We start from the raw sequence: 25,360 nt of genomic DNA, 5'->3' as shown, positions 1-25,360 counted from the left end.
GTGAGGAGGTGGTGGGTCATCAACCCATGCCAGCCCCTGCTCAGCCGGGGCCCTCTCTGACCTGCATCTCATGGGCAGGCAGGCAGACAGCAGGCTCAGCGTCAGACTCCAGCTCCCATCCCGGCCCCAGAGCAGACGGAGCCCAGCTGCGGGGTGAGGGAAGAGGAGATGATCGAGCAACAAGGAAAGGGGACAGGGGAGAGCAGTGAGCAAAGGGGGAGAAGAGAAGAGGAGCAAGCAGGGGCAGGTCCTCGAGGGAAGAGATGGGGCCTTTGGGGAAGAGACAGAGTGAGGGCAGGGCCTCAAAGGAAGAGGTGGAGCATGGATGAGGATTGGGGGAAGGGGCGGAGTAGGGGCAGGGCCTTGAGGGGGGGAGAGGCAGGGCAGGGGGTCGGGTTTTCACAAATTAGAAAGCTGGCAACCTATTAGCAGTAGTATCTCTACTAGGGGTGGAGAATACTGTAAATAGCATGGGAGGTTTAGTTATTGTAGATGGTTGTAAATGTCCAGTTTTTAATGGTGCCCACTGTTTAAATGGTTGGTCTTACCACTATTACACTACTCTGCTCAGAGAAAAGGTGAAAGTCTCCAGTGTGGATGTGCATGGAGCAAGTGAATAAGATGCACTGGACTAGATCAACCAGTGTGTTGAATGGGATAAGAACGTTATATTCAGAGACAATGTCAAGGGGACTTGTGTAAGTACTGAGGGTAGCAATCTCTCTAATTGTTTTATGAAAGCCAGATCAGAATACAGTCATTCTGAGTTCTTTGGGGTCCTTATTGCTAGAACAGTTGGGAGATGTGATTTATTGGAATGGAAAAAAAATCTGGCAACGGGGAAGCTGAGGCAACTGAAATGTGGTTTAAAAGTTTTACTCTTCAGTCCTCAAGAAGTTTAGGAAGCCTAATACTACATTTATAATGGTGATAAGTTTGCAGAATACTTGGTATCTTTTTGTCTACTTTAATTTTATATTGTAATTTTTTCAAATATAAACAAGAGAAAAATGCAAAAAGAACAGGAGTACTTGTGGCACCTTAGAGACTAACAAATTTATTTGAGCATAAGCTCAAAGAGAAAAATGGCTATAGATAAAGTTCTCTCTCAGTCTCGAAAGAGAGAGTTATTTGTGAAGCTATTCATAGCTATGGAGAGACAGAATGGAAAATTGTGACCTCTAGAAGTATTATGAGGGTGGAAGCATCAAGACCTAGGCCCTAGATCATTCAATGGGATATACACAAACAGATCTTAAATGCTTGGCTTCAGTGGGACTCCACATGCACATAAGGGTCCAATCAAAGGATCCCGTTGCAGGATCAGGCCCAAAAAGGAGAGAAACTACTTATCAAAGAGGTGGCATTAGTAAGAGTAATGAAACTAACCTAAACAATGGAAAATATAAGTTGGGTCTCACAGAACATTTCCTCACTGCAGAATCATCTCCCAAGAGAAGTGGTGGAGGCCATATTAACAGAATAATTTAAAATTAGACTGAATAAAATACTCAAGAATATATGGGAGGAAACAACTGTGCAGTAGGATGGTCATAATGACATAAAACATTTTTCCCATCTCTAATTTATATTATTCTGTCTCGTTAGACTGACTTGGCGTCAAGCTTTAAGGTAAATATAATTGGTGATGTTATTTCTCGAACAGTTAGGCTATAGTTATTGGTGTATACTATAGCTATTACTCGTAGACTGAGATATCAATGAAATGGCATAAAATCCTAGAAAATTGTAATTCAGTATGAAACATATATACACTGCCTAAGTCTAGAAGGATGCACTCTATGCATCCAAAGAAGTGAGGTTTTTACTCACTAAAGCTTATGCCCAAATAAATCTGTTAGTCTTTAAGGTGCCACCAGACTCCTTGTTGTTTTTTTAAGTCTAGAAGGTTACATGTTGTCATCTTAATTCTAGTGCTGACTGAGGGGAATGTCCATTTTTCTATTGTGAGAAATTTTTTGTATAAATTTACATTTGGAATACACCTTTAAGTCCTTTTAGCAGACCCCCTCCTATTTTTTCATAAGGGGACAGATGCCTGTGAAACAAATGTGACTCTGATAAGGAGAATAGTAGTAAAGATAGTGGGCTGAAATCTGTACAGAAAAGCTCAACAGAGCTGTTCCAGACTAACCCACTTAAGCCCCTCCCTGGGCTTCCTACCAACACTGGGCCAGACCCTCAGCTGAGCATATTTGTACTTTCATACTTCTGGATGCAGCTGAGTATTCCTGTTAGACTACCAGACAACCATGTTTATTACATTTACTTAAAGGTACAGCTACCTTAAAAATAAAGTTTTTTCTATAACGAAAAATTGGTTGTCTGGACAATCTTCAAAGTGCTCGATTTGTATAAAATCTTAATCCTCAGGAACTCGATTTTAACTACTCTCAGTGTGGAGTTTTTTTCCCCCTCAGTTCACACACCTTGAGACAAAGGCTATAGTTCAGATGAGGGGAGGGGGAGGGAATAGTTTTTTGTGCAGGATGCATAACAAATTTATTCCAGAGACAGCCTGAAATAGGCTGCACAAAATGGATAGAGTGTCTTCTTGAAGAAAAGGCCTCTAAGTAAACTCCACTGCCATTCAGAAGATTTGCTCTGACACTTAACAAGTGGTGCAGGAAGAAAGAAAAATCTGTTGTCAGGTTTGGGGTGTTTATCAGCTACCCTCTAGACACTTGACCTGATGCCGTGGACCCCCTAATCCGCTGATCTGCATGCTGCAAGTCTTGCAAGATTCAGGCCCACAACTGCTGATGAAATTGACTGGAACACTTGTACTAATACACTGATCCCTCAGTACATTGTGTGCCACTCACCTACTCCCGCCTCTTCCCCCCTCCCACCATACAACTCCCCGTAAATTTAATTCTACTCACAAATTGTGAAATAAGTTGTTTGGGCTGGATTTGTAGAGTGAATTGTCCTACTAATGAAACAGTCTGTTCATTATACAGTTGTAGAAGGAAGATTTAGCGCTCCCATACCCCAAGACCCATGCAGGTTAACGTTTTTAGACTGACAATTGACAAAAGAATGAATAGCCCAACGCTGTCAAATCAGGCTTACAAACAGCTTGGCATACAAACAGTTACTGCTTGTGTGCATGTGGATTTAGGGTCCCCAGTCTCTTAATGGCACAGATTTGTAAGTACAAATCGGTCAGCCTTCAAACTGTTTGCAAAAGGAATAAAATGACCAAAAATAAGTTTGTTTTAGGCTTGTTCCCTCCCCTCTCCAGCAAGTAACACCATTAAAAAGGGGGAATGGTGTGTTATGGTAGCATCCACTTTCATGTTTTCTTGAGGGGAACATACCCAACTAACCTGTTTCTGTCATTCATAAACTATTGTGCCCCCCCTTTCCTTTCAAAGCCATGGAAAGTCCAATAGATTAATTCTAAGATCCGAATATCTGAAGCATTAATTTAAATTATTTTAATAACTGCTGGTTAAAACTGTTTGCAATTTTCCCCCATTTTTAATTGTATTAATCATTAACTATAGTTATTTAGATTTCTGAACTCTTATGTCAGATAATTGTGTATGAATTAGATAAAAACAGTTTGATTTTCATAAGCTAGGTTGACTTATTTTGACTAATGAATTGAACTAAACAGAAATCATACAGTGAGAGTACATGGTGGGAAATTTTTATCAGATTTATCACCAGAGGGATACTTTAAATCTGGATCAGTATTAATAATTTTTTCTTGTATTTATTAAAGCTGGAGCAGAAATAATAGCCATATGCAATATCACACAAGAACTATCATTCTAAAGCAAAAGCCAAAAAATAGTAAGCCATTTTTTTTTAAAAGATAAACTCTAAACCTGTTTGAGAGCATTCTTCTGATCAGATGCACATTTCAAAAGTGAAAATGTATTTTTAAAAAACCTCCATCTATGCAATTTTCATGAGGAAATACTGTTTCTTCTTGTTGTTTTAGAGGGTGCATAGTGTCAGAATGTTCACTGCGGAAGAGTTTGTAGTAACCCCTATATTAAAATTTCCTAACACTTCCCCTTAGCCTATAGAAATATATTAGTGAAAAACTAAGAAGATGCTTTTGAAAGAAAGGTGATCTGCAGTTATGAATGAGTAGATTGTTTTAACTCAACACAATTATTTGATCATTCTGCTTTACATTAAATATCCCAGGGCAATTTACAAGCAAGGGATGCAGAAGGTGGGTTATCTGGAGTATCAGCATAAATTGGCAGTACCGGGCTCGTATACAAGATAGCCACATAGATCAGATGTGTTTCCAATCCTGACTTGATATTATTTCAAATATATTGGACAGTGTGTAACATTTATTTAAACAGCCTTGTGAAATTGCCAAGAAATGTTACCAGCAAAGGGACAAAATCTAAGCTTCTGCTCTTGACCATGATCACTGTTGAAAATGTAGGCTAGGAATTTTAAAGGGGCCTAGTCATACAGCTAACTCCCTAAAGCCCTTTTGAAAATTCCCCCCCAAAAAACCTAATGATCTCTTAATCATCCACTGAAAAATGAAGTGGCTTTCCTCACCCTCAGAGGGTGGATAAGTATAATTTTGCAGGACTATATTTCAAGTACTTATAAAATGGCCAGTTTTATTGGTGTTTAAAATATATTTGGCCAAATTCTCCATTTCGATACATGTGGGCAATTACCATTGACTTTAATGAGAGCCACGCATGTGCATGGGCAAAAGTTACCCCATAGTGTGATTCAATGGCCCTGATGCCCCACTGTATTGCACCCATTGTACGTTGATGTAACACCACCGATTTGCAAGTGCTTTGAGAGCGGGATGCTAGATTACACTCATACAGCTCCTCACATCTCAGAAGATCCCGGAGCACTTTCCAGACTGCACATTAATTTGTTTGCAGTGTTGTGTGTTAAGTGCGCAATTTCAGTCAGCTATATCTCTTAATGGCTTTTAGACTGAGGGCCTGCTCTGTCCTATGTGCAGAGCTAGTGGGAGAAGCAGGTGAGCAGGAGAGGGAAAGGTGTTAGTGGGTTTGCGACTGGGAGTCAGTATATGGATGGCATTTTTGAGGGGTAAGACTGTGAAATTGATGGATTTAGAGTGGACTGGGGTGTGAATGGACTTGGGGTGAAGGCAAGTATTTTACCCAGAGAATGTCACATGTATCGTTGATTGAGACAGAAATCCCATACTAAAGTGTTATCATCCCATTATTTCCCATGTCACTGATTTCAGTGTGAGCCGTGGGTGTTCAGCAGCTCAGAAAATCAGACCCCAGGTGACTAAAATGGGCCACACAGAAACTGACGCACCCAAAATTAATGGACATGCCTGAAAACATAGGCCTGCGTGACTTGCCCACAGAAAGCCTGTGGTGCAACTAGGAATAGAACCCAGGTTTCTCACATCCAGTCTTTTGCTTTAACCACAAGATCACCCTTAAATATACCATAGATGGTGTGATGTGTCATTCTATATTCTTTATAAAAATATTCTTATGATATGAATATGATATAACTGAGATGTACTTTATGCAAGATGGCTCATGTGAGATATCATTGGAAAGGTTATGATTTACTGAATGCGATTATCCAATTTGTATGCCTGTATCATTACTGTATCTGAAGTTAGGAATATTGACTATGTATCTGTATTTAACTATGCTACTTTGGGTGACGCCCACTGCTAACACTTCAGGTACAACAATGAAAAAGCTAGATGGGGGGGATGGCCCATAAGTGAGGACAATGAACTGTGAAAAGCTCCACTGACTCATGGACACTGTGATCCTACAGAGTCAGGTGGTCTTGTCACCTGATACTAAAACATTACCTGGGACTTCTTGTAACTTTCCACTGTAAGGGAAGGGGGGGGGGGGGGGCAAGTTTGGGAAACAAAGGATTCCCGCCTTATGTAAATCCTATTTAAGGGTGGGGAGGAAGGCAAACAGGATTTCTCCTCTCCATGGCTTGTCTGCCCTAGAAAGTCTGCAAAAGGGAAGGCAAGGGGTGAATCCAGAGGGGTCCAGTCTGAAAAGGAACATAACTGGAACTCTGAAACACAAAAACTTTGCAACCTGCCTGCAACAATATCTAGGGTGAGAAATACTATTTGTAATCAATTTATTTAGTGAAACTAGCTTAGTTTGCGTGTTTGCTTTCATTTGCATAGTAATCTGCTTTGTTCTGTTTGTTACCCCTTCTACCACTTAAAATCTGCCTTTTTTGGTTTTTTTTAATTATTAAATCCAGTTTCTGTAATTTATAACTGGGGGGAAGGTGGGGGGGGAGGGTTAAGAAGTGTGCACATCTCTCTCCACATTGAGGGAGGGGGCAAATTTCATAAAACCTTTGGGTTTGTACCCCTTAAAAGGAGTGAGCACCAGAGTGTTGGAGCAAGCTGAGTCTTCCCAGAGCTGATCTGCAGCTGGGTGTGGCCCTGCCTGTGTGTGTGTTAGAGGAGGCTTTAATAGCCTGGCTCAGCAAGACAGGTTAAAGGGGGCCCATGCTGGCAGAATAGGTAGACTTAGTAGTATCTCAGCACATCAGGTGGCTTCCAAAGGGACATGACCCATCACACATGGCATGAGATGGGTGGTAGACTCACAGCATGTGACATGACTTCAGTCATTATAAAAGTATTGGTAGGAGCTTTTACTGTATTTCAGACTTGTTTGACATACTGTAGTGTTAATGGCAGTAAGTACATTTTGTCTAGAATGTTAATGAGAGAATATGGAGTTTGTTTTTATATTTGAGAGAACAGTGTATCAAGGCAGTACAATAACATTGACTCAATGAAATGTTTTGGAACTATTTTCCATGTCAATGTTGTTGGGCTTGTCATGATCTAATTCCAAACATTCAGACCCTCTTGATGTATATTACCTTCCTATTCATAGGCTTCATGAGATCAGTAGACATCACAGCCATATGTACTATTTATACAATATACTATTAAAACAGTGGTAAAATATATTTTTAAATGGAAAGACAATATAATCCAATGTAACTACTTTATGATTATTAGTGTGAGGAAGAATGGAAAATATGAACTTTTATTCAGCCTCAGTTAAAGGTCCATGAACAGAAGTTCAATAGTAAGATTTAAAATTCAAAACATAAGAATAACCAGCACTTCATTGCAGAGTTGAAAGATAATTGCACAATTAACTGCCTGGGGTCAATAATGCCAAAGCTGGATGCTTCTGACAGATAGGGATAATCAATGCAGCCTCTGTATAAAAGACGTGAAGGTAGCAATGGAAAATAACATAGCAAAAATGTTTCAGTGTTATAATGAACACCAGCCAAATCATTATTGATGTTTTACTTATTTTAAGTGTTCCTGTGCAAGTATCTACTTTGATTAAATGTAACTTTAGAATATTGCTGTAAGATCAGTATTTATCCTGATCTGAGCAAGGACATTAATTTGGAAGCTTAGCAACGTATTCCCATTTCAGTTTCAGCATTTACATGTGTAACTGCCATGAAAGCTAACAGGAATTCATGTCCTGATTTCTAGAGGTGCTGAGAACCTGAGCTCCCATTGACTTCAGCCGACATCCAAGTTTGAAAATACAGGCCCAAGTGCATAAATTCCATGGCATCATGATGAGAATGTATTCCAGGAAGTCTCTTGATTACCCCAGCTTTGGGAGGGCGGGGTGTGTGTGTGTGTGGATATAAGGGCTTGGGGGAAGGAAGAGCATTCCACCACACATCCTCTGCTTCATAATCAAGCTAAATGTCAAGGGATACACACTGCATATTAAGCCTTAAAACTTTCCAGGTAAAAGATGAAAAACATAAACATAGTTCCACAAGATATGATATTTATTCCTCCACATTATGATTTGCTTTTACTCTCCTCACTCTATGTGTGATATCAGTCATCCCTCCAATGGGTGGCTTCTTCCTGAGCCAGTCTAATCAATTCCCAACGTCACCTAGGAAGAGGGTAATGAATGACCTAAGGAGGTATTTCAGTAAGGCATTTGATACCCTTACACATGGGAAATTATTGGTTAAACTGGAGAAGATAGGGATTTATTTTAGCTAACATGTTCATTCATGACCTTGGCACAAAAAGTGGGAGTGCGTTAATAAATTTGTAGATGAAACAAAGTTAGGAGGTACTGCCAATATGGAGGAGGACCGGAATATCATACAAGAAGGTTTGGATGACCTTGAAAACTGGAGTAATAGAAATGGGATGAAATTTAATAGTCCAAAGTGCATGGCCATGCACTTAGTAACTAACAATAAGAATTTTTGGTATAAACTGAGGAAATATCAGTTGGAAGCAACAGAAGAGGAGAAAGATCTCGGTGTATTGGTCGATCACAGGATGACCATGAGCTGCCAATCTAATGCAGCCATGAAAAAGCATAAAAGAATCCTAGGGTGCATCAGGCAAGGTATTTCCAGTAGAGATAGGGAAGAGTTATTACCTTCATGCAAGGCACTGGTGGGAACTCATCTGGAATACTGTGTGCAATTCTGGTATCCCATGTTTAAGAAAGATGAATTCAGAGAAGGGCTATTAGAATGATTAAAGGAAGAAAGAACCTACTTTACAAGAGGAGACTTAAGGAGCTTGGCTTGTTTAGCCTAACCAAAAGAAGGCTGAGGGGAGATATGATTGCTCTCTATAAATACATCAGAGGAATAAACACTACAGGGGGGATAGGAATTATTTAAGTTAAGGACCAATGCTGGTGTCACAGGATTGGTGCAGGCTCTCCCACTTTTGCGCCTGCACCCGGTGTTTAGGCTGGTATAATAAAGAGACGTCCACACCTTCTTTTGCTGGATCACCCAAGTGTCTTTATTTACAGCATTCGTGCAGTTCCCCGGTCTCCCAACAGCTAGTGCCCCACAGACACTCCCCAGGGTCTCCTGCCTTTGAGGCTTCCCTCTTTGGTAAGGAGACAGCGATACTACCTTCCCGTCTCCTCCCAGTCTAGCCTCCTCCCGGAGGTTTGTTCAGGGTTTTTATAGCCCTCCCGTGCCTCAGCCCAGCTGTCAGCACTCAGCTCAGCATGCTCCTCTGAGCCAGCCCTGATTAGGGCTTGCAGCTGGGCTCACTGCTGAATACCTGTGTCTCTCCCCTGGCCTCCTGGCCGGAGAGCAGACTGCAGCCAGCATTTTGGCAGGGCTTTAAAGGGGGTTTTACCCGTGCCCTGCCACAGCTGGCACAAAAACAAATGGATATAAACTGGCCATCAACAAGTTTAGGATTGAAATTAGATGAAGGTTTTTAACCATTAGAGGAGTGAAGTTCTGAAACAGCTTTCCAAGGGGAGCAGTGGGGGAAAAACCCTACCTTGTGTCAAGACTACACCTGATAAATTTATGGAGGGGATTGTATGATGAGGTTGCCTACGATGGCATATGGCCCATCCGTGACTGCTATTAGCAAATATCTCCAATGGCTGGAGATGGGACACTAGATGGGGAGGGCTCTGAATTACTAGAGAATTCTTTCCCAGGTGTCTGACTGGTGGGTCTCCCCCACATACTAACTGATTGTCAAATTTGGGGTCAGGGAGGAATTTTACCCTAGGACAGATTGGCAGAGATCCTGGAGGGTTTTCACCTTCCTCTGCGGTATGAGGCACAGGTAGGTGGTTTGTAGTAGAGTAAATGGTGGATTCTCTGTAGCTTGGTCTTTGAATCAAGATTTGAGCACTTAAGTAACTCAGCCAGTATAGGCCTGTTACAGGAGTGGGTGGGTGAGGTTCTGTGGCCTGCGGTGTGCAGGAGGTCACACTGGGTGATCATTATCGTCCCTTAGAAGAAGCTTTTCCACCCAAAGAAGCTTAATACCCTGGGCCTGATTCTCCACTGCTTTGCCCCTCTTCTAGTCATTTATCCCAGAACAAAATGGGTGTAAAATACTATCATCTTGAATTGGTAGCACTGTCACAGCTGTAAATGACTACCAAGGGGCCAGGCAGGGGAGACTCAGACCCCCTCTGTTTGCAGTGCTGTTGGTCCAGCAATATAAAAAAGACCAACTCTGAGCCTTCAGTCTGGATTCCTCACACCGATTTAAACTGAGCAATCGCTCAGTGGAGGATCAGACCCAGGTGGCCTAGCTGCCATTTAAAATACAAAGTGCCACAGGTGTATAGAATGCGGTACAAACATTTCAGTGATAACATGGCCCCTTACTGCAGAGAGTTTTGTATCTAAGTGCGTGATCCTTAAGTCCTTACTCAAGATCTACTACATGACTTCTGTGGGAGTTTTGCTTGGATAAGGCCATGTTGGGTCTATGTTTCCATGCTGACAGAATGTGACATGAATGCAAAATATTTTGTCATGCAGCCCATCCACCAGACAGTGCCACAATTGGGCCATTAAAATAAACCTAGGAGAACATTTTGTGAAACAATTCAACTTCAAGTGATTAAAAGGATTAATTTGGTGATGTTAAAATCACGTGATTCATTATTCATCAGTTACGGGTCTAATCCACACAGCTGATTAGGGCACATCATTTCCTCAAATTAGACATTAAAGGGACATTTTCAAGCGACCATATGGTTCTACTTCAAAAGTAGTTAGTTTACAAATTGAGCGCATTGACTAATCATGTCTCTCGATGAAATGTGAATGAACACATCACATGTATTTGGGTGGTTGGGGGGTTTTTTGTTTCAGTTTTTGGTTTTTTTGTTTGCTTGTTTTTTGTGAACAAGGTCTAATAAAGCCAGGCTTACTTGCTGGCTTACTGTCAGAAGGAAAAGAAAGCTTCAGATAGTCTTCTTTGTTTCTCCCTTCTGAAATCATGCCGGTGGTAGCTCTTACTGGAGAAAATGCTGGAATGGATGGTTCCTCCAGTTGGATTGGCTGTGACACACTTGGAATTCTTTGCTCTTCACTCAGCACTGCAGAGCAAGATGGGAGTTAATTATATCACTGCAGTTAAACGGAGCTAGAGCTTTGCAAACATTTGTTAAACCCCTGCTGAATATCTCTGGGAGTGGCTTGGGAGAGATGTTCCACAGCTTATAGTCAGAAAACATGAAGGGACACTATTCCATCTGGAGCCCCATTAGGTGTAGTTAGTAATATAATGCAACAAGGGTACCTGCGGTAATATAGCTGACAGGACAGGGTTTAAGGAATGGGAACTGTGAATGTGGAAAGAAGAGTCTGAAGTCTGATTCACTTTATAAAAGCAATGCCTTTGAGCAGATCCTTGGTGGAGGAATCTTGCTGATGTTACTACTCTGGCTGGCGTGCTGGATGGATTTAATAATAATTTTGAGATGGTGGATTGGCTTGAGACAGCCTATAGTCTTGCCCTTGCCAGCCTTCATACAATGTGAATGCTAATGGAAAATTTGGTTTCATGTTTATTTTTAATTTAAGGCCTAATCTATAACCCAGGGGAAAGATTCCCATTGACTTCAATAGGCTTTGGATCAAGCCCTTAATCTTTAAGAGGCAATGTTTGGGCAGATCGAAAAACAGAGGGACAGCTCTTCAGTGTAGTCAATGAAGCTAAGACAGCTTCTACCAGCTGAGGTTCTGACCCAGACTTTTCAGTCACCCGGTTGGAAAGCCAAAACTGATCTTCAAAATATAAATAGTATTTTGGCAAATTACCGTCAAATGGGAAACAATTTCAGTTCAAATCACAGCCCATTTTTCTTACTGAAAAAACAACAACATAAACAAAAGAGGAGGTGTGCTTTTCAGAGTGGTAGCTCTTTGGGGCAGGTGCTGTCATTTACTAGATGCTTGTACAAAGTCTGGCTCAACGGGACCTATGATGGGGTATACTGCTCCAACACTGCAGCCTGACACTAAAGAGTTAATAAAAAGAGTCACGACTAAATGGCTGGTTAGTGACAGCTGGGATAAAAAACTGCAACCCAGACAGAGTGGGGTGGCTGCTGGAGAGGCAGAGAGCCACTGTGTAGGAGCGCCACAGCATCAGGGAGAGGAAAACCACCCAGCAAGACCAAGTACCTGGCAGAAGGATCCAGGGAAGGTTGCCCTATAGAAGCAATAGGCAGGCAATAGGTAGGAAGCAGCCCAGGGTGGCAGCAGGTGATCCAAGCAAACAGTCCTTGACTGCCTAATACAGGGTCCCTGGGCTGGGACCCACAAGAGAGGGTGGGCTTGGGTCCCCTCACCACCCTCCACAGGGGAGGGGAGCAGAGACTGTCAAGGCTCCAGATTTTGGATGACAGTCCCCTCATAAGACTATTAGACTTCATTTTTGTCCCTGTTTTAGGTCCCCTTGTTCCTCCCTGGACGTAGACAGGAGAGGGGGATATCGGACCTAGAGCTAGTGATTACAGGCCCGTCTCAGGACCTTGGGGGTGAGAGATGGACCTGTTATCACCCCAATAGGGGAGGGACTCAAATGACCCAGCCAGAAGACTGGAGCTGTAAAGAGAGCCTGGGCACGGCAGGCCACACTTCTGAAGTGATACCAAAAGGAAAACTGAGGCAAAGCTGTTGTTACAAAACACCTGATGACCATGAGTGGGTGCATTAAAGGGTGACAGGCCCCAGCTGCTTGGCCTCTGGGCACTTCCTAAATAAAAATGTTAAATAATAGTTATCATAGTCAGATCACTTCTCATGTGTTTAATGAAAATGCCTCAAATTCAGACCCGGTGTAATCGTGTGAAGTTCCACAGAAGTAGAGCTGGTTGGGAATTCTTGGTCAAAATGTTTTTTCATTAGAAAATGCTAATTTGTTGAATGCAGATTGGCTTTGACACATTTCTCGGTTTGAAAATTTTTGGAAAAAAAGTTTTGAACTTGTCGGAATGCCCCGTTTCAACATTTTCTACATGAAAAAATTCCGGTTTTCAGTCCAAAATGACTTTTCATTTTGAAATTTAAGTCAAGTGATAGTAAAAATATGTTAAAAACCCCAAAAGCTCAAAATTGAAACAAAAAATTTTGAACCACCTGATCTGATTTTTTTAAAAAGAGGTTTGTTTTACAAACATTTTCGAGATTTCAACTTTTCATCCCAATTCATGGTGGGATCATTTTTTTGAAATCTTGAAAATTCATGTGGGACAGGGAATCAATTTCTGCCCAGATCTATAATGATATCAATTGCATCATAATTATAAAAAAAAAACCTTATTGTTACAAAAATGGGAAGGGGAAACTAAAAATCAAGACACATAAGATAGCTGAGAATTTATCTGCCATAGAAACTTTATGAAACTATGTAACAGGAACGCAGACAAGAAAAGTGTGAATCAAAAATCTAAAAGCTGAGGAAAAAAAATTCCTCTTATAAAAGTAAAGAGCCCATCTGTTTCAGGAATCTGGAAATATCATATTTCCCTGTGAGCCTTTCATTTCCTTTAGAAGCCATGGCATGTACTGCAATTAATTCTTTACTCCTAAAGCTTTAAATAAAAGGTTGTTTCAAATCCAGAATGGCATCCACTAAATTTAATTAATTTCCCATGCAGCTTCCCTGGTAAAGGGGCAGCTGCTCATTGTGAGCAGCTTCTAAAATGTAGATTAGTGCGACTACTCTGGTCAACACAAAGAAGAGCATTACTAATTTCTTTCTATTTCTGAGCACTATGTAAATGACCATTTAGAGAATGATTTTAATATTTTATTTTTTATGTGACCATAGTGTTTGGGAAAGGTGTTTGATTGACAGGCCTGAAGACTGAAGTCTTCTATTTACCCAGGCAACAGGTACAGCATAGGTAGCAATCCCCACAAATGTTTATATGTATCTCATTTTTAAGGCTGATCATACAAAATGCAATTAAAAATACATGGAATGTGTTTGGTACATTTACTGAAGACCCTATGCCTCCGTGTTTATAGCGGGAAGGCCAAGCATGCTAAACCAGGAAATAAAAAAATTAAGCTTATGACAACAATGCTACATTGTAGATAAAACATATAACATGAAATATACCACAACACAAACAATAATCCATTAAATAATGTATTTAACAAACAACGATAGAAAAATATAGAAACTGGTTGCCATTCAAAAATTCAGCATGAACTAATAGTGATGGGTCTATGATATCTGAGATATTTCAGTTATTTCACATTCTGGGTGTATGGAAAACTGGGGTATTTTAGCTACCACTGTGTAGTAACTTACCAAATGCTGACAGTTTGGTAGCAACCATGTAATAGTGAGTACCAAATGCAACAATGGCTGACTCACCATTGCTGTAGAAACCTTATTTATTTGAATTTTCTGACTTTGTGTGCATGATTTCTCAACTTGAGCATTGTGCCAATGTTGGCATTTGCATTTACATTTCCTGTTCTTATTTTATTGTTAAAGAAAATAGTGAAAGCTTATTCTAAATTGCTTTAGTAGCACATGCTTAATTGAGGTATCTTTAAGGCCTTTACTCAGGAATCCTTAAACAGCTATGGGAACTTCAAAACTAATTCAGTCGGCATGGGCACAACATTCTAAACTGCTTAGCCTTTAATACGCATGTAGGAACAATCCATACTGAACCATTTTTCTTCAATTTTTCATTGTTTTAACTTCACCGATGAGGGCCATAAAAACAAATAATGTTAGATTATAACTTCAGCCATTTTTTGGCTTTGGAATACAACATGGCTATCACAACTCATGGAGAAAGTGTAATTTTTTCTCACTTGCCCCACTCAAAGATTGTTGAACTGATTTTCTTCAAATTTTACAAAATATCGTCTTCCAACTGAGACCACAGAGGAAAAGTTTCAAACCTAATTGAAAAATTAGGCAACCCCTCCCCCGCCTAAAAAAAGAGTGGAGTTAGAATGGAATCTATGCTCAACTTTAACTGTTGGATTAATTGTCATAAATTCTATACTGAATGTAAGGAGTCCAATTTTCTGCTTGTAGAACTCAATTGACTTCAGTGGAGTTATGTCAGCAGAGAAGATGGTTCAAGATTTTATTTTCTTATTTTATTATCTTATTTTATTAAAAATATTATATTAAATCCATTTTAGTTCCCATAACAAAAAACTATGCAATGGAAAATGTTCTAATCTTTCTAAGATTAAACATTTTTTTAAAAGTATAGGAGTAAGACGCTACAACGCTCCATGAATAAAAGTGGCAAAATATGGTTGGGAGGCTTTTATCTATTTTAAGCACTCAGATACAATGGTAAATAGGTTTGGAAGGAAATGAGAGAGAAGAAGAAGGTGATTAAAAGAAGAAATAAAATAAAGATGTGGAGAGATGGGTAAATTCACCAGCTTCCCTCTAGTCTTTCTCTGCCATGAACATTCTACAGCCTTCCCTGTTGTTGTTGTAGTTGTTCACAAAATTCACAAAAAATGCCGGGGGTCTTATTTTTCATATATTTTCAGGCCCTTTTACAACCAGAGCCTTAATGTAAATGAGAATCAGGTCCCATATGTGCACAATGTGTGGGAGTTAATTTTGTCTGTCTACACATTTATACCATGTTCATTACCACGATATCTGAGCACCTATTGGGCAAAGAACTATACCAGCCATTCCCATGTATCCAGCCCCATGCAAATGCACACAGCTAAGACTGTTGTTAATTTAATCACCAATGCATTTTGCTATGCTTTAAAGCAGCATTTTATCAATTTATTGTCCCCTGATTTACATAAAAATAGTAATAACTAGACAACATGCAAACACATAAGCATGATAAGCATGCTCTGCCCTGCAGAGCCCTCATAATTGAGTGATATCAGCTTGAGTCAGGAGTGCTGGGAGCTTCCTAGAAATGGGGGGGGACACCGGCTCCCAAACGATGGCCCCGCCCTTGCTCCACCCCTTCCCCCGAGGCCCCACCCTCGCTCCACCCCTTCTGCCGAGACCCCACCCTTACTCCGCCCCTTCCCCTGAGACTACACCCTCACTCCGCCTCTTCCCCTGAAGCTCCTCCATGCTATGCCTCTTCTTCCTGAGGCCCCGCCCTTGCTCCGCCTCTTCCCCCTCAAGGCCCCTTCCCCACTCACTCCTCTCCACCTGCTCCCCCTGTCATTTGCCCTTAAGGCAGGTCCCCCTGTTCCAGTGTCCCTGGTTTGAGCAACAAGCAGATTTACAGTAGTCATCAAAATGTCTTTTCAAGGGAAAAAAGTTACATTATCAAATCTTACTATTACTGATCTACAGAAGATGTGAATTTGGGAACGTACTTGTTCTTGACCAAGGGGAGGCAAAGACTGGGATCCTGGACCAGGTATCAGCTTACCTTAGCGAAACCAATTTGCATGAAAGTTCAGGGCATACAATCATCAGTACTGGAAGAAGGCTATAAAAGCCATCAACCCCAAATAGGGAAGTGGCCAGAAAGAAGAACTTGACTCATTCTCGCTCCACATTCATGAAGACTAGGCTTGCTGCAGGAGTGATGTATGTATGGACATTTTGGGTGAGTAAAGAAGGCAAAATAGAATCAGGTCATGCTATGTTCCCTTCAGGAGTGTGGGTAGGATTTTTTAACTAAATAAGCCAATATCATGAAATTTCACCACATATTTAGATGTAAAATGCTGATAATGTCTTCAAAAATGATTGCCAAGTCTGAGTGGTTTTAGAAGAGCCACTAATGCCATAGCAGAAAACCAGTACAATCACTTGACAGACCAATAATACTTTCATAAATATAGAATGAAACACAGACAACTATTATCACACTGGGCCCAGTCCTGAAAATCTGATACTCCTGTTGAAACCAATGTGCATTCCCCATGCAGAAGACTGTCCTGGCTTGTGAGCTGTACATCAGCTATTGAAATTTGTTTTTTAATGTGTCACCCCACATTTGCATGGAATGAGTAAGACCATAATTGCTGCATTTGTCAAATCAATTATACTGTACAAGGCAATTCTAGATACATTTTAATGAAAAGTTTATGAAATCCAAAATCTAAGTTGTTATTATATATGTCAAATATCAAGATAGAACTACACGTGCGTTGTCGTAAGTAAAACATTGGACCTATGTTCTGTACTTAACATGCACTCAATAACTGGTAAGATAAAATGGCACCAATGTTTGCAGTGGTTCCAGATAATGTAACATCTCTGAGCACACGTTGCAGGTGTAATGTCAAATGTTTCAGAGTCAGAGGTGAAAGTAAGCCGGTCCGGTCCAGCGTACTGGCAAGAGCCAATACGCCATGCCAGACCAGACCGGCTCCCCCAGGCTGGTGATTTAAAGGGCCCGGGGCTTCCTGCATCAGCCGGAGCCCTGGGCCCTTTAAATCACCTCCTGAGCCCCAGTGCCAGAGCCCTGGGGTAGCGGCGGCAGGGCTCCGGCAGTGATTTAAAGGGCCAGAAGCTCCAGCCGCTGCGAGGAGCCCCGAGCTCTTTAAAGCACAGCTCGAGCCCCGCTGCGGGAGCCCCGGGGTAGTGGCGGCAGGGTTCCGTTGGAGATTTAAAGGGCCCGAAGCTCCACTGCAGTAGCGGCAGCCGGAGCCCCGGGCCCTTTAAATCACCCCTGAGCCCCGGGGCTCCCAGCCGCCTCTGCAGCTGTGAGTTCCGGGGGTGATTTAAAGGCCTGGGGGCTCCCAGCCGCAGCCAGAGCCCCTGGGCCTTTAAATCTTGATTTAAAGGGCCCGCCTCATCCGGTGGAGGCCATGCCTCTTTTGGTTGAGGCCATGCCCCCTGCTCAGGACTCCGGTGTACCGGTAAATCCTTTAAGTTACTTTCACCCCTGCTCAGAGTAAGGACAAAATAGAGGCTTAATCCTGCAAACCCTTAACTGTTGGCTTCAGTGGGGTGACCAGTGTGAGTAAGGACTTGCAGGATCACCCCTGGATGTTCAGTAATATTACTAAAGTGCTTTTTAACAGTGACTTTAATTGGGATGCAACTTTAACACATACATTAAGGTCTGAAAACCTTGTAAAGTGTTAACTTGAGTTGAATTTGCATATGTTGGTCTTAGTGGCAGAAAGTCAGAACTTATATAACCTGTAAACAATTACATACAAAACCCCCTATGCTAAAAAAACATTGTTAAAGTTGCAAAGTCAAGCACTCAAAGGTTAGGAAATGGATTTGAAAAGGACTTTTATTGTACTGGCTGAACAGCATCATTCCACTGCTGAGAGTTCCTCATCTGCAAGTGAGAGACAGCAGGGATAGAGGAAGAGAGAGGCTATGTCAGCTCCTAGACCTGAATCCCCTTCACCTGAAAAAAGGGGAAGAGCAGAAGAAATTGAATCTTTTTTCAGATCCATCTTTGTATCCCCCTCTTAAGACTCCTACAAGGTCACTAGGCATATCTTTCTCACCTTTTATGTCTCTCCATCCTCTGGTGCCATTGCTGTCTCCAGTGAGATCCATGGTGGATCTAAGGTCAGATTCTCAGATATAAGATGATAGAGAAAGAGTTTAAAAGACCTGAATGGTCCAGATTAATGCCACCTAAGTCCGGGTTTCCTTAGTCTTTTGGACGTTTGTCCCTCCTCCTCTGGGTATATCTCCGGATCCGAGGTACTGGGAAGACTGACAGTCCTGAGCTCCATTTTAATTTATTATTAAAATAGTGTTTATTATTTCTACAGCATGAGCCAGAAAGGTGAGCGAAGTGCATGCTCTGATAGTGGATCCACCACTTACTATTTTTCAGAAAGATAAAATGGTCTTTAGACCTAATCCCAGATTTTTACCAAAAATAGTATGTGAGTTTCACGTCAATAAGACAAGTAATTTACTGGCATTTTTCCCAAAGCCGCCTGTTCAATAAAAGGGAATCTTCACTGCATACTTTAGATGCTAGAAGGGGTTAGCATGTTATTTAAATAAAAACCAAGAGTTTCAGGAAGTCATCTAGATTACCTGTTTCTTATGCTAAGACTCATTTGGGACATAGTATTTACTCAGACTGTTTCCAGAAGGGTTAAACAACATATCATTGAATCTTACAAGTTAGGCACAGAGTCTGCTGCCAGTGTTGTAAATTTTCATTCTACTAGGGCAGTGGCAGCATCTTTTGCCTGCCTGAAACACGTTCCCTTGGGGAAATTTGTAAGGCTGCTCCTTGGAAGTCAGTCCATATTTTACGGATTTGACTTTGAGAGCAGATGCTGGATTTGGTAGAGCGGTGCTTCAATCATTATTTAATTAGGATTCCGCTCCCTCCTGCTGAGTTTTCAACACTACTTGCCAAACGACAGTACCTAGAAGCGGGAATATGCAGAGCCACTCAAAGAAGAAACGAAGGTAACTCACTTGTAACCAGAGTTCTTTGAGGTGACTCTGCATAATCACACTCCCTGGCCTCCTTTTACGCTTGCTTAGAATATCTTGTCATGGTTTCTCTGAGCTAGCAGTGGAAGGAAGTGATGCAGTAACGGGCATAGAGGCTCCCTATAGAGCCTTGCCCTCCGAACATGCAGAGACGCTGAAGGGAGAGGTCCGAGGAGGAACATGTGCACTCTAGGAGGCACTGCTTGGAGAAGGATCTGCCATCCAGGCAGTGCAGTGTGAATAAGTGGAGTCGTTCCAAAGATCTCTGGTTACAAGTAAATAGCCTTCATTTTTCTCACGGGCTCCATGAGCACCAAAGTATCTGAGTTCTTAACAAACTTTATTTGAATTTATTTGAGAGAGTGGAATTTTCCCCATTTTCCAGATAGGGAACTGAGGCGCTCAGAGATTAAGTTCAACATTATTTACTAATTTTGGGTGCCCAACTTGAGATGCCTAGGACCTTATTTTTCAGAGTGCTCAGCATGAGACAGCATTTTGTATGTTCAAAGCACAGCTCCCATCAACTTCACTTGCAGCTGTGAATGCCCAGCACTTCTGCAAATCAGACTCCAGGGTCTCAGGTCAGGTTCCCAGAAAATGATGGACAGACGAAACATTGGGTTTAAGTGTCTTGGCTAGCATCACACAAACTCTGTGGCAGAGGCAGGGATAGAATCAAATTTTCCAGGGTAGTATTTATCTGCCTTAAACAGGAGATCACCCTTTCTGTTCCTGCAGTCCCCGGCCTCATTCATTACACGTCTTCCAACTTCATAACAAATGAAGCAGGGTCCTATAGACAAGAGCCTTGTCCACAACACAATTCTAGTTCATGCCCAAAGCAGGTAACATCCTGTGCATTGAAGGAAGCAGGGTCCTGTGGGGAAAAAAGCATGTAATCAGTTAGTTAAAGACTGTATCCTAACGCATATGCTCAAGGGGGTTGAATTAAGGTTGTACAGGCAACCTGAATTCTGGCATTTCATAATCTTTAAGTGCTTGACTTTGCAGCTTTAATGTTCATTCAACATAGTTTTTTGTATGTAGTTTCTTGGGTTATTTTTAAAAAGAAAACTGAAAAAAACAGAAACTCCATCATGTGATGCCTATATAGGTCATCAGCAGGGCTGGACCCTTCAGATCCACCACACAAACCTGTGCCACTTGAGCTAATGGAATAACTGATAGCAGTATTAGGCTGTCATCCTCCATGTGGACCAACACTAAAGGGGGATGCGACACAAATTTTGTCAGTAGGTTTCATAGACATTTGTTGACAGCACGGGAATGGTGAGACTCAGGAATCTTGGTTTCTACCCCACACTCTGGAAGGGAGTGTGTTTTAGTGGGTACACACTTTTCTGCCCAGTACCCCAAACCATGACCCCCCTTCAGCCCCATTCCTTCCAATCTATCCTTGTCCCATTCCCATTCTCCTCACTTAGCCAGGCCCAGTCTGCACTCCTCTGGCGTCTCAGCCAGGTTCCAGTCTCTTTGCCCAGCCAGTCCTAGTCTCACCTCTTCCAGCTCTTCATCCAATCCTTCTTTCACCCAACCTAGCCTCCATTTCCCCCAGCCCCACACACATACATTGCCCGTCTATATTGGCTCCCAGGCCCAATCTCCAGTGCTTCCCCTTTGTCCCAATCTCTTTGCTCAGTCAGTCCCAGTTCTCCCATCTCCCCCACCCCCTAAGTCCTTGTCAGATCTGTCTTTCTGCTCCACCTCATTGGTTCGGTCCCTATCATCTTGCTCAGCCAGTCCTCGTCTCCCCGCAGAGTTCCTCATCTAATCCCAGTGCTAGCAGCCCACCTCTGTGTGGATCACTGTGGTTCTTTTTTAAAAAAGCATAATGATATGAGAAATAACCTTTTGCTTATTGGGTTGTAATGCTTCCTATGTCAGATGATCTACCAAGATAATAATGAAACATCTTTCTTTTTAGATAAAGGTCCAAGGGACCAAAAAGGACTGATGAAAGCAATTGTTATTTAGTGGAAAACAACGCATGAAATGCCCATTTTACAAGAAGGAAATGTTTCTAACCACTGACTGTTAACAGATGCATGAAACAATATGAACTCTGTTTCATTTGGTTAGGCTTCACCACATCTCCCTGGAACTGTAACTAATCCTCTTAACTGAACAACTTCAAAGTCTTTGATTTGACACACATTGCAGGCATACAACAGATACCTCTTTGCTTCTAATTACCTGCTGGCAGAAGCTACAAAAAAGGTGTTTCTCAAAGAAATGGCCCACTGCCTGAGATAGTGCTTCAGTTGAACCAATCAAAAATCTCTTCCATTACAGAATGCTGCTCAGAGGCAGGCAACGGTCCCATTTGAAGCAGTTAGAGAGTTATTTAATCTGACCTCTTCTCATCTCCATGTTTAAGCTAGAAGCAACATTAGGGTTAAAAGCTAAGGGCCATAATCCTGCAAGCCCTCTCTCACATGAATATTCCTTCTCTGGGACTCTTTGGATAAATAAGGGTCTGCAGATCAGACCCTAAGAATGGGTATATAATGGGGGGAAATAAAAATCCCAACTACATATTCACAATAGTCAAAAGGAAGATCACCTTCTTACCCACCTACTTATAATGTGTATGGGGGGGAAACTGCGTGGCCATGCGGGACTTCAATTGTAGTGACACATATATGCTGGAGGTTTCATGTTGCAAATACTAAAACATCCTTTGAATTTCTAAACATTATAGATGACAGTTTCCTAGCTCAAAAAGTGTTGTAGTCAATACAGGGAAATTCTATATCTTGACCGATAAAGAGGAATTGATCACAGAACTAAAAATTAATGGTAACTTAGGTACAAGTGATCATGACTTGATCCCATTTATAGTGTGCCACCAGAATAAAGTCTAGACCAGCGATACAGAAAAATTTAATCAGAAAAATGTGAATGATCATTCGGAATTATTTAAGACCACTTTACTGGATGACCAAAAAGCCACAATCAAGGAAGAAGGGCCATGTTGATTAGAAAATTGAGCTGGTTTAGAGGGGAAGTGAAGGCAGCTATAACAAGTAAAATAAATAATATATAACAAATGGAAGAAAGCGGAAGTTGATAATAATAAATATAAATATGAAGCTAGAAATTGTAGGAAATGGATAAGGTAAGCTAAGATATACAAGGAGCAATCTATGGCCAACAGAGTAAAGAACAATACATCAGAATTTTTTAAAGTATATTAGGAACAAAAAGAATCCTAACATTGATATTGGTCCATTACTAGAAGTATATGTAGAATTATCAATAATAATGCCGACAAGACAGAAGTGTTCAATAACTAATTCTGTTCTGCATTTGGGAAAAAACAGTTGATGTAGACATATTATATGATAACACTCTTTCCATTCCACTAGTATCTCTGGAAGATGTTAAACAGCTGTTGTTAAAGTTAGATATTTTTAAATCAGCAGGTTTAACTTGCACCCCATAGTTTTAAAAGAATTGGCTGAGAAGCTTCCTGGACCATTAATGTTGATTTTTCAATAAGACTTGGAACACCAGGGAAGTTCCAAAAACTGGAAGAAGTGAATGTTGTGCCAGTATTTAAAAAGGGTAAACAGGATGACCTGGGTAATTATAGGCCTGTCAATCTGATATCCTGGGCAAGATAATGGAGCTGCTGATACAGGAATTGATTAATAAAGAATTAAAGGAGGGTAATACAATTAATGCCAGTCAACATGGGTTTATGGAATGTAGATCCTGTCAAACTGATTTGGTATCTTTGTTTGATGAGATTACTAGTGATAGGTAATAGGGATGATGTAAAAACATAGACTTCTGTAAGGCATTTGACTTGGTACATTTTGATTCAAAAACTAGAATGATAAAATTAACATGGCGCACATTAAATGGATTAAAGGCTGGCTAACTGATAGGTCTCAAAATGTAATTGTAAATGGGGAAACATCATTCAATGAGTGTGTTTTTAGTGGGGTCCTGAAGGGATCGGCTCTTGGCCCCATGCTATTAAACATTTTTATCAATGACTTGGAAGAAAACATAAAATCACCACTGATAATGTTTGCTGATGACACAAAAATTGGGGTAGTGGTAAATAACAAAGAAGACAGGTCACTGATTCAGAACAATCTGGATCATTTGGTAAACTGGGCACAAGCAAACAATATGTGTTTTAGTATGGCTAAATGTAAATATATACACATCTAGGAACAAAGAATGTAGGCCTGCTTACAGGATGGGGGACTCTATCCTGGGAAGCAATGACTTGGAAAAAGATTTGGGAGTCGTGGTGGATAATCAACTGAACATGAGCTTCCGGTGTGACACTGAGTATGTCTACAATTAGACACCTGCAGCTGGCCCATGTCAGCGACTAGGGCTCGCGGGGCTTGTGCTGAGTCAGCTGACTTGGACCAGCCCCAGGTGGCTAATTGCAATGTAGACATACCCATTGTGGCCAAAAGGGTTAATGCAATCCTTGGATTCATAAATAGGCATGTCAGGCAGGAGTAGAGAGGTTATTTTACCTCTGTTTTTAGCACTGGTGTGATCACTGTTGGAATACTCTGTCCACAATTCAAGAAGGATGTTGATAAATTGGAGAGGGTTCAGAGAAGAGCCACAAGAATGATTAAAGTATAATAAAAGTTGCCTTATAGTTATAGACTCAAGGAGCTCACTCTATTTAGCTTAACAAAGAGAAGATTAAGGGGTGACTTGCTTACAGTCTATAAGTACCTACATGGGAAACAAATATTTAGTAATGGGCTCTTCAATCTAGCTGAGAAAGGTATAATACAGGGGTAGGCAACCTATGGCATGCGTGCTGAAGGCAGCACGCGAGCTGATTTTCAGTGGCACTCACACTGCCTGGGTCCTGGCCACGGGTCCGGGGGGCTCTGCATTTTAATTTAATTTTAAATGAAGCTTCTGAAACATTTTGAAACTGTATTTACTTTATATACAACAATAGTTTAGTTATATATTATAGACTTATAGAAAGAGACCTTCTAAAAACGTTAAAATGTATGACTGGCACGCGAAACCTTAAATCAGACTGAATAAATGAAGACTCGGCACACCACTTCTGAAAGGTTGCCGACCCCTGGTATAATATGATCCAATGGCTGGAAATTGAAGCTAGAAAATTTACCAAGGATTGTGGTGGATTCTCCATCACTGGCTATTCTTAAATCAAGATTTCTAAAAGATGAATTAGGAATTACTTTGGCCTGTGTTTTCCAGGAGGTCAGACTAGATTATCACAATGGTCCCATCTGGCCTTGAAATCTGTGAATATATGAATCTATATATAAAGTCTGGGTTATATATTTATAGATTTAGAAGACAGTCTACTACATTGGAACTGAATTATTCTCAGACATACAGACTTGTGTTTTGTCGTGTGTTTTCTACAATCTAAGGGTTAATTTCATCTCTGCTGTAACCATGTTGATTCCAATGGCAGTTGCATTTGCTGTGCCATGCATGAATTTGTTCAGAATTTTTTTTATCAATATTATGTTTTAAAGAATAGCTTTCCCTGGTGTTTTTAAGAGCTTGTCTAAACACAAAAGTTTTATATCATTTAACTATGCAGCATAGTTACAATGGAACAACCCCTATACTGTGGATGCAGTTATACTAAAATAAGTATAGATTATTCCTATATAGGCAGGGCAAAAATCTATACTGGTATAAGGCACCTTTATACTTGTATAACTGCCTCCACGTTATTGGGGTTGTACTGATATAACTATGCCAGTAGAAAAATCACCCCCTAATCAAAATAGTTATACTGGTACAAAAATTGTATGTAGATCAGGTAAAAAAATACCTGCTAATATTTTGATATGTGACTTTTCCTGTTATAACAATGCATGGGACAAAATAATTTTCCTTTTCTAAAAATCTATTTTTTATTAAAGCCACTGCCACTAATACCTCTCTAGATATACAGTGTGAGTCTGTAGATTTTTCTATAGTGCCTCCTTTAACCTGGGTTTATAAATCAACAATAACAATGCACTTTAGGCTAAATCTGGCATAAACAATCATTTTTCAATTTAATACCGCTGATTTCAACTGTAAAGCAATTAAAAAGCACTACCATGAGTACATATC

This window comes from Chrysemys picta, chromosome 1 (genome assembly GCF_011386835.1).
Source record: "Chrysemys picta bellii isolate R12L10 chromosome 1, ASM1138683v2, whole genome shotgun sequence".
NCBI lineage: Eukaryota > Metazoa > Chordata > Testudines > Emydidae > Chrysemys > Chrysemys picta.
This window is presented reverse-complemented; position numbering follows the sequence as displayed.